This window comes from Suricata suricatta, chromosome 1, assembly GCF_006229205.1.
Source record: "Suricata suricatta isolate VVHF042 chromosome 1, meerkat_22Aug2017_6uvM2_HiC, whole genome shotgun sequence".
Taxonomy (NCBI): Eukaryota; Metazoa; Chordata; class Mammalia; order Carnivora; family Herpestidae; genus Suricata; species Suricata suricatta.
In genome coordinates this window covers 137,492,194-137,500,302 of record NC_043700.1, presented here as the reverse complement: position 1 = coordinate 137,500,302, position 8,109 = coordinate 137,492,194, and the positions used below count along the sequence as shown (strand labels likewise).

At 36.5% G+C, this 8,109-nt stretch overlaps 1 pseudogene; it reads right to left on the bottom strand.

Moving 5' to 3' along the window:
* Positions 1–3,691: 3,691 nt before the first annotated feature.
* The window catches only part of LOC115301797, a 5,747-nt pseudogene continuing 1,329 nt past the window's right edge, over positions 3,692–8,109 (bottom strand).

The following is an 8,109-nucleotide window of genomic DNA, read 5'->3' as shown; positions in this document are numbered from 1 at the left end:
ATTTATTACATAGACCTTATTAGTATTTTTCTCTTCCTTACCCTACACTCCCCCATTCCCTCACTTGCTCTTCGTATGATTCTTTCCAAGATAAACTACTGCACACATGTGTTTGTATCAGAATCTGCTTTCAGGGGAACATGGTCACTTGGATTTCCCAGAAGTTATAACCCAGTGCTAAGACTCATGTACAACTAACTATTATATTAAGGAGTATAATGTCGGAGAATCAGGTGGAAGGAAAATGTAAAGTAGGGCAAGGAAAAAGTCAAAACCTGGAGGTTGGATCCATAAGGCCCTAAAATGGTGTGTTTGGGGCTGGGGGAGGGTGGGAGTAGAATCTACCAAACCCACATCCAGCACCTTATCTTCCCCTGTGAAGAGGACAGTATGCCTATTGACATTTTGTCCTCAGAATTAAAATAATAAATATTTTCTTTCTAAAGTAAGAAGTAGTTGAAATTATTTCTTTAGATTTCAGAAGTTTCCTGAAAAGAAAAACCCATATAGTTCGGAGAGGAATAAACAAGTCACAAATTAAAATCAAAAACTGGGTTTTAGCAGCCAGATAGGAGTTTAGTTCAAAACCTGGGAGATCACACACCAAAAAATTAGTTCTCTCATTTTACAGATGGGACTATGGAGGCTCAGAGACCACTAAGGAATTACCAAATGTCACAGACTGTCCTATTTCAAGATGAACGAGGACCCAGCTTTCTGATATGTAGTCTAGGACTCTTTTCTTTTACTAGATCATTATTAAATGTCTTTAGTTTGGGTTCCGGGGTTGGCTTTCTAAAATTGTAGAACCAGTATCAGGGCACTAATTAATAACTAAGAACCCATTTACATCACAAGCTTTTTTAGGGTATTCTAAAGGAAATATGATAATTATTATGGCCAATTTGAGATAAAAAGTGGGTGCAGATCACATTGAGTGATCTACTGAGTTACTTTCTCAGTTATCTATCACCTTCCCAAAAGGTAGTGGCTTAAAGCATCAACAATTAAATCCTGGCTCTTGACCCTGTAGGTCATTAGATTGGGCTAAGTGATGCACAGTTGGGCTGGGCTCAGCTGGATGGTTCTTCTGAAGGTCTCTCCTGGGTCATTCATGTGGCTACAGTCATCTGTGGCTTGAGCAGGTCTGCCTATGGCCTGAGCAGGTCTGCCTTGCTCACTTGTCTGGTGCGTGGTGCCAACTGTTGGCTGGGCTTTGTGTCTCCAGAAGATGAGCTCTACCATCTTCTTATGGTGGCAGCAGCACTTCAAGATGGCAGAAGTGGAAGCATTTTTTATGCTACTTATTTATTTATTCAAGTGTAAATTTCATAGAGTATTATGTTAGTTTTAGGTGTACAATATAGTGATTCAACAAGTCCATACAATCCTTAGTGCTCATCATAGTAAGTGTATTCTTAATCCCCTTTATGTATTTCACCCTCACCTGCACCCACCTACTCTCAGGGGTTCTGGAATTTTTGCTTTAAAATGTCCACATCACCTCTACCACATTCTATGGCTCAAAGCATATCAGCACGGAGTCAAGGGGGTTAGGAAGTAGATTCCACTTCTCGAAGTGAGGTGCTATTAAACATTTGTGGCTATTTTAATCTCTCATAATTATTTAACCTCTCTGGGATATTTGATTTTCTCATCTGTAAGATAAAAACATCCTTGTGAAGTTTCCAGCTAATACATATAAAGTTTGTAGAGTTGTGTTGACACAAAGCAGGACTCAATAAGTGGTTGTTACTACCATTAAATTACACTGTAGCTCTGTTACAGTAGGTAAATATTTTGAAGAAAGGAACATAAGATTAAAGTTAAAAATCAGATATTGTGTATGTGTTTGACTTGCATGGGTGTACAGGTCTCAGGCTTGTGTGAAAATTCAACTAATAGAATAGATTGTAAAATATAAGATGCTGACAATCTGAGCATTTTCAATCGAGATGCAACTGTAGTTTTGCTCCAGATCTGGCATGGATTTTAGTAGGTCCAGAACAAGAGACTCCTATTTGATAAGGAAGCTTTCCAGATCTTTTATCATCATCTCTTTAACAAACTCCTTAACAGCCATGATGTCCTAAGCCTGTTTTTGAAGTTTTGGGGAAAAAATATTTTATTTTATTTTTTATTTTTTAAAAGTTTTTATTTATTTATTTTGAGAGAAAAAGACCACATATGCACATGTCTGGAGGGGCAGAGAGAGAAGGAGACCTAAAATCCCAAGCAGGCTCCATGTTGTCAGTGCAAAGCCTGATGTGGGGCTCAGACTCATGAACTGATCAAGACCTGAGTCAAAATCCAGATTCAGACATTTAACTAACCAAGCCACCCAGGTGTCTCAAAACAACAGACTATAAATGACGTTTTCATTTCAATGAATTTCATTTCAATTTCTCTTCAATGAAATCATTTTCCACATAAAATTTTAAAATACTACAAATACTTTTTTACAAGTTTAAATGCAGCACCCTTCCACCTTCTTAAAAGATTCCTCACATCCTAAACAGAAATCACAGGGGCAGCAGTGCCATTAAGGATCACATATAAGGTGGTAGTGACAATCAACAGCAAGATAATTAATTAACATTCTCATCACACTAGTTTAGTGATATTAACATTTTAACCACAGAGTTGCATGTGTTCTGAATCTAGCATAATTTCTAAACAGCCAGAAAAGGAATTAGAACAAATTATATAATATGCTTTCTAGGAAAGCACATTCTTGGGTAAAAGAAAATATCCCTTTGTCACTATAATGCATTGTAAAAAGATTCTGGAACCAGACCATTTGGATCCTGGCTCTCCCACTCCACTTGTTAGGTAGGTGGGGTTCAAAGTCACTTGACCTTACCTGTAAAGTGGAGTTGATGATCTTCTTCAAAGGATTATTGTGGGAATTTAATAATAATGTATATACACATAAAGGACCTTAGCAAGCAGTAGAAACTAATTAAAATATAACTACAGTTAGCCCTTGAACAAGGGGGTTAGGGGTACCAATCCCCATTGCAGTCAAAAATCCGTGTATAGTTTTGACTCCCCCAAATTTTAATTACCAATAGCCTATGTTGACTGGCAGCCTCACTGATTAACAATTGATTAACATGTATTTTGCATATTATATGTATTTTATATTATATTGTTACAATAAAGCTAAGGAAAACAAAATGTTGCTAAGGAAATCTTAAAAGAAAATACATTTACAGCACTGTACTATATTTATCAAAAAAATTCTGTGTATAACTAGACCTGTTCAAACTCATGTAGTTCAAGGGCCAACTATAACTTAATTATTTCCTAGAAGCCACAAGAAAGAAAACATTGTAACATTTAATTTCTGGTGGACCTCTTGAGTTTCTTTTCAAAGACAATTAAAAAATCTTGTGCAGGAGAACCATGCACATTTTATTAATCATATTTATGCTACTAACAATATTTGGTCAATAACATAAAAATACTTAACCACAACTAGAAACATAAAAGTAAATGGTAGACTTTAATATCTCAAAGGCAAGAAGAGACAAAGTAGGTTTCTACATATAAGAATGTCAAATCCACAGTTACCTAAAATACATAAAGAAATAAACATTCAAATACATGAAAAGACAGTTTATTTTGTTTTCTCAAATGGCAAATAAGACACAAGAGAACATCTCCTTGATTCCTGAAAACCTCAATATTATCTGTCATTTAGAAGACCCAGTTTCCTACGACTTCTGTGACCCTGCCCATGAAGACACCAATGGTGCTCAGCAGTAAACAACATTTTGCTAAGTTGTTTGATCATAGGTCCTTGCTCAAAGTGTTCATTTTTTTTTCAAATCTTGTTTTTCAGCACCTGATCATATGTTTCTTCATTATTGTGTGCATGGTATGACCGTGGGATAGGTTTTGTATGTTCGTTTGGAACGTCCTCAGAAGGGTGGTAGCATATCATCATCCTGCCATCAGATGTCAAAGAAAACTCTGCTTTGCAACGATAGTCTTCTGGAAGAGGAGAATATGTAGATTTGTGACAAACATAGTATAAAACCCCATTTTGAATCAGAAATAAATGTTTCTAGATTGTTCTGTTTGATGTCACCCATTTTACTGCTGCTTATAATACCAGGGTGACTCAAGATGCTTATCAGGTGATGTGAAAGAAGCTATCTGAAGAGAAACTGCTTTTATTTTATTTTTACTTTTTCTTTTCCAGAGGAGCAGCACCAGTTTACATACCCACCAACAGTGCAGGAGGGTGCCTGTTTCTCCACATTCTGGCCAGCATCTACAGTGTTCTGATTTGTTCATTTTAGTCACTCTGACCGGCACAAGGTGGTATCTCAGTGTGGTTTTGATTTGTATTTCCCTGATGATAAGTGATGCTGAGCATTGTTTCATGTGTCTGTTGGCCATCTGGATGTCCTCTTTGGAGAAGTGTCTATTCATGTCTCTTGCCCATTTCTTCACTGGATTATTTGTTTTTCAGGTGTGAAGTTTGGTGAGCTCCTTATAGATTTTGGATACTAGCCCTTTATCAGATATGTCATTTGCAACCATCTATTCCCATTCCATCGGTTGTCTATCAGTTTTATTAATTGTTTCCTTTGCCGTGCAGAAGCTTTTTATCTTGATGAGGTCCCAATCGTTCATGTTTTGCTTTTGATTCCCTTGCCTTTGGGGATGTGTCAAGAAATTGTTGCAGTTGAGATAAAAGAGGTTGTTTCCTGCTTTCTCCTCTCAGGTTTTGATGTTTGTTGTTTTCTTTTCTATCTCACATTCAGGTCCTTCATCCATTTTGAGTTTATTTTTGTATATGGTATAAGAAAATGATCTAGTTTCATTCTTTTGCATGTTGCTGTCCAGTTCTCCCAGAACCATCTGTTAGATACTCTTTCCTGCCTTGTCAAAGATTAATTGGCCATACCTTTGTGGGTCCAGCTCTGGATTCTCTATTCTATTCCATTGGTCTATGTGTCTGTTTTTGTGCCAATACCATATTGTGTTGATGCTTACAGCTTTGTAGTAGAGGCTAAAGTCTGGGAGTGTGATGCCTTCTGTTTTGGTGTTCTTCTTCAATATTACTTTGGCTATTCGGGGTCTTTTGTGGTTCCATACAAATTTTAGGATAGTTTGTTCTATCTTGGAGAAGAATGCTGGTGCAATTTTGGTTGGGATTGCATCGAATGTGTAGATTGCTTTGGGTAGTAATGACATTTTGACAGTGTTTATTCTTCCAAATCACAAGCACAGAATGTTTTTCCATTTCTTTGGGTCTTCTTCAATTTCCTTCATAAGCTTTCTATAGCTTTCATTGTACAAGTCTTTTACATGTTTGGTAGGTTTATTCTTAGGTATTTTATGGTTTTTGGTGCAATTGTGAATGGTATAAGTTTTTTGATTTCCCTTTCCGTTGCTTCATTATTGGTGTATAAAAATGTAACTGATTTCTGTATATTGATTTTGTACCCTGCGACTTTGTTGAATTCATGAATCAGTTCTAGGAGGCTTCTGAGGGAGTCAATCAGGTTTTCCATGAAAAGGATCATGTCATCTGCAAAAAGTGAAAGTTTGACTTCATCTTTGCCAATTCTGATATTTTTTTATTTCCTTTTGTTGTCTGGTTGCTGATGCTAGGACTTCCAGCACTATGTTAAACAGTATTGGTGAGAGTGGACATCTCTGTCGTGTTCCTGATCTTAGAGGAAAAGCTCTCAGTTTTTCCTCATTGAGGATGATATTAGCTGTAGGCTTTTCATAAATGGCTTTTGTGATGTTTAAGTAAATTCCTTCTGTCCTGATTTTCTCGAGGGTCTTTATTAAGAAAGGATGCTGTATTTTGTCAAATGCTTTTTCTGCATCTTTGAAAGGACACATGGTTTTTATCTTTTCTTGTTTTCTTTTGTTAGTTTGATATATCCCATTGATTGATTTGCAAATATTGAACCATCTCTGTAACCCAGGAATGAATCCCACTTGATCATGGTGGATAATTCTTTTTATATGCTGTTTAATTTGATTTACAAGTATCTTGTTGAGGATTTTTGCATCAGTATTCATCAAGGATATTGACCTATAGTTCTCTTTTTTTGCTGGGTCTCTGGTTTGGGAATCAAAGTGATGCTGGCTTCGTAGGATGAGTCCAGAAGTTTTCCTTTCATTTCTATTTTTTAAAATTGCTTGAGAAGAATGGGTATTAACTCAGATTTAAATGTCTGGTAGAGGAGCACTTGAGTGGCTCAGTTGGTTTAGCTTCTGACTCCGGCTCAGGTCATGATCTCACAGTTCACGGGTTCGAGCCCCACATCAGGGTCTGTGCTGCCAACTCTGAGCCTGGAGCCTGTTTCAGATTCTGTGTCTCCCTCTCTCTCTGCCCATTCCCACTCACGCTCTGTCTCTCTCTCAAAAATAAATAAATAAACCTTAAAATGAAAAAAAAATGTCTGGTAGAATTCCCCAGGGAAGCCATCTGGCCCAGTGCTCTTATTTGTTGGGAGATTTTTTGATAACTTATTCAATTTTGTCACTAGTTATGGGTCTGTTCATATTTTCTATCTCTTCTCATCTGAATTTTGGTAGTGCATGTTTAAGAATTTGCCCATTTCTTCTATGTTGTCCTTGTTGGCATATAATTTTTCATAGTATTCCCTGATAATTGCTTGTATTTCTGAGGGATTACTTGTAATAAATCCATTTTGATTCATGATTTTGTCTATTTGGGCGCTCTCTTTTCTTTTTGAGAAGGCTGGCTAGAGGTTTATTGCTTTTGTTTATTTTTTTTAAAACCAACTCTTGGTTTCATTGATCTGTTCAACTGTTGTTGCTGTTGTTGTTGTTTGGATTCTATATTGTTTATTTCTGTCCTGATCTTTATTATTTCTCTTCTTCTGCCAAATTTGGGGTGCTTTTGCTGCTCTGCTTCTAGTTCCTTTAGGTGTGCTGTTAGATTTTGTATTTGCACTTTTTCTAGTTTCCTGAAATAGGCCTGGATTGCAGTGTACTTCCTCTTAGGACTGGCTTTGCTGCATCTCAAAGAGTTTGGATTGTTGTATTTTCATTTTCATTTCTTTCCATCCATTTTTAAATTTCTTCTCTAATTGCCTGATTGGCCCATTTGTTCTTTAGTAGGGGATACTTTAACCTTCACGTTTTTGAAGGTTTTCCAGACTTTTTCCTGTGATTTATTTCAAGTTTCATAGCATTGTGATCTGAGTGTGTGCATGGTATGATCTCAATTCTTTTATATATATTGAGGGCTGCTTTATAACCCAATATGTGATCTATCTTGGAGAATGTGCCATGCACACTCAAGAAGAAAGTGAATTCCATGGCCTCAGGATTTAGAGTTCTAAATTTGTCTGTCAAATCCATCTGGTCCAGGGACCAGATGTGTTGTTAGGTCCATTGTTTCTTTAGTGACTTTCTGTCTAGTTGATCTATCCATTGCTGTAAGTGGAATATTAAAGTCTCCTGCTATTAGCACATTCTTATCAATATGATTGCTTAGGTTTGTGACTAATTGTTTTATGTATTTAGGTGCTCCTGAATTCGGTACATAGACATTTATAATTGTTAGCTCTTCCTGATGGATAGACCCTGTAAATTATTATATAATGTCCTTCTTCATCACTTGTTACTGCCTTTACTTTAAACTCTAGTTTGTCCAGTATAAATATGGCTATTCCAGCTTTCTTTTGACTTCCAGCAGCATGATAGATATTTCTCCATCCCCTTACTTTCAATCTGAAGGTGTCCTCAGGTCTAAAATACATCTCTTATAGACAGCAAATAGATGGATTTTGGTTTTTTTTTTAATCCATTCTGCTACCTTATGTCTTTTGATTGGAGCATTTAGTCCATTTACATTCATGTTATTATTGAAAAATATGTGTTTAGAGTCATTGTGTTCTCTGTAGCGTCCATGCTTGTAGTGGTGTCTCTGGCACCTTGTATTCCTTGCAACACTTCCCTCATAGAGTCACTCTTAGGATTTCTTGTAGGGCTGATTTAGGGGTGATAAATTCTTTCAATTTTTGTTTGTTTGGGAAAATATTTATCTCTCTTTCTATTGTGAATGACAGGCTTGCTAAATAAAGGATTCTTGGCTGTATATAT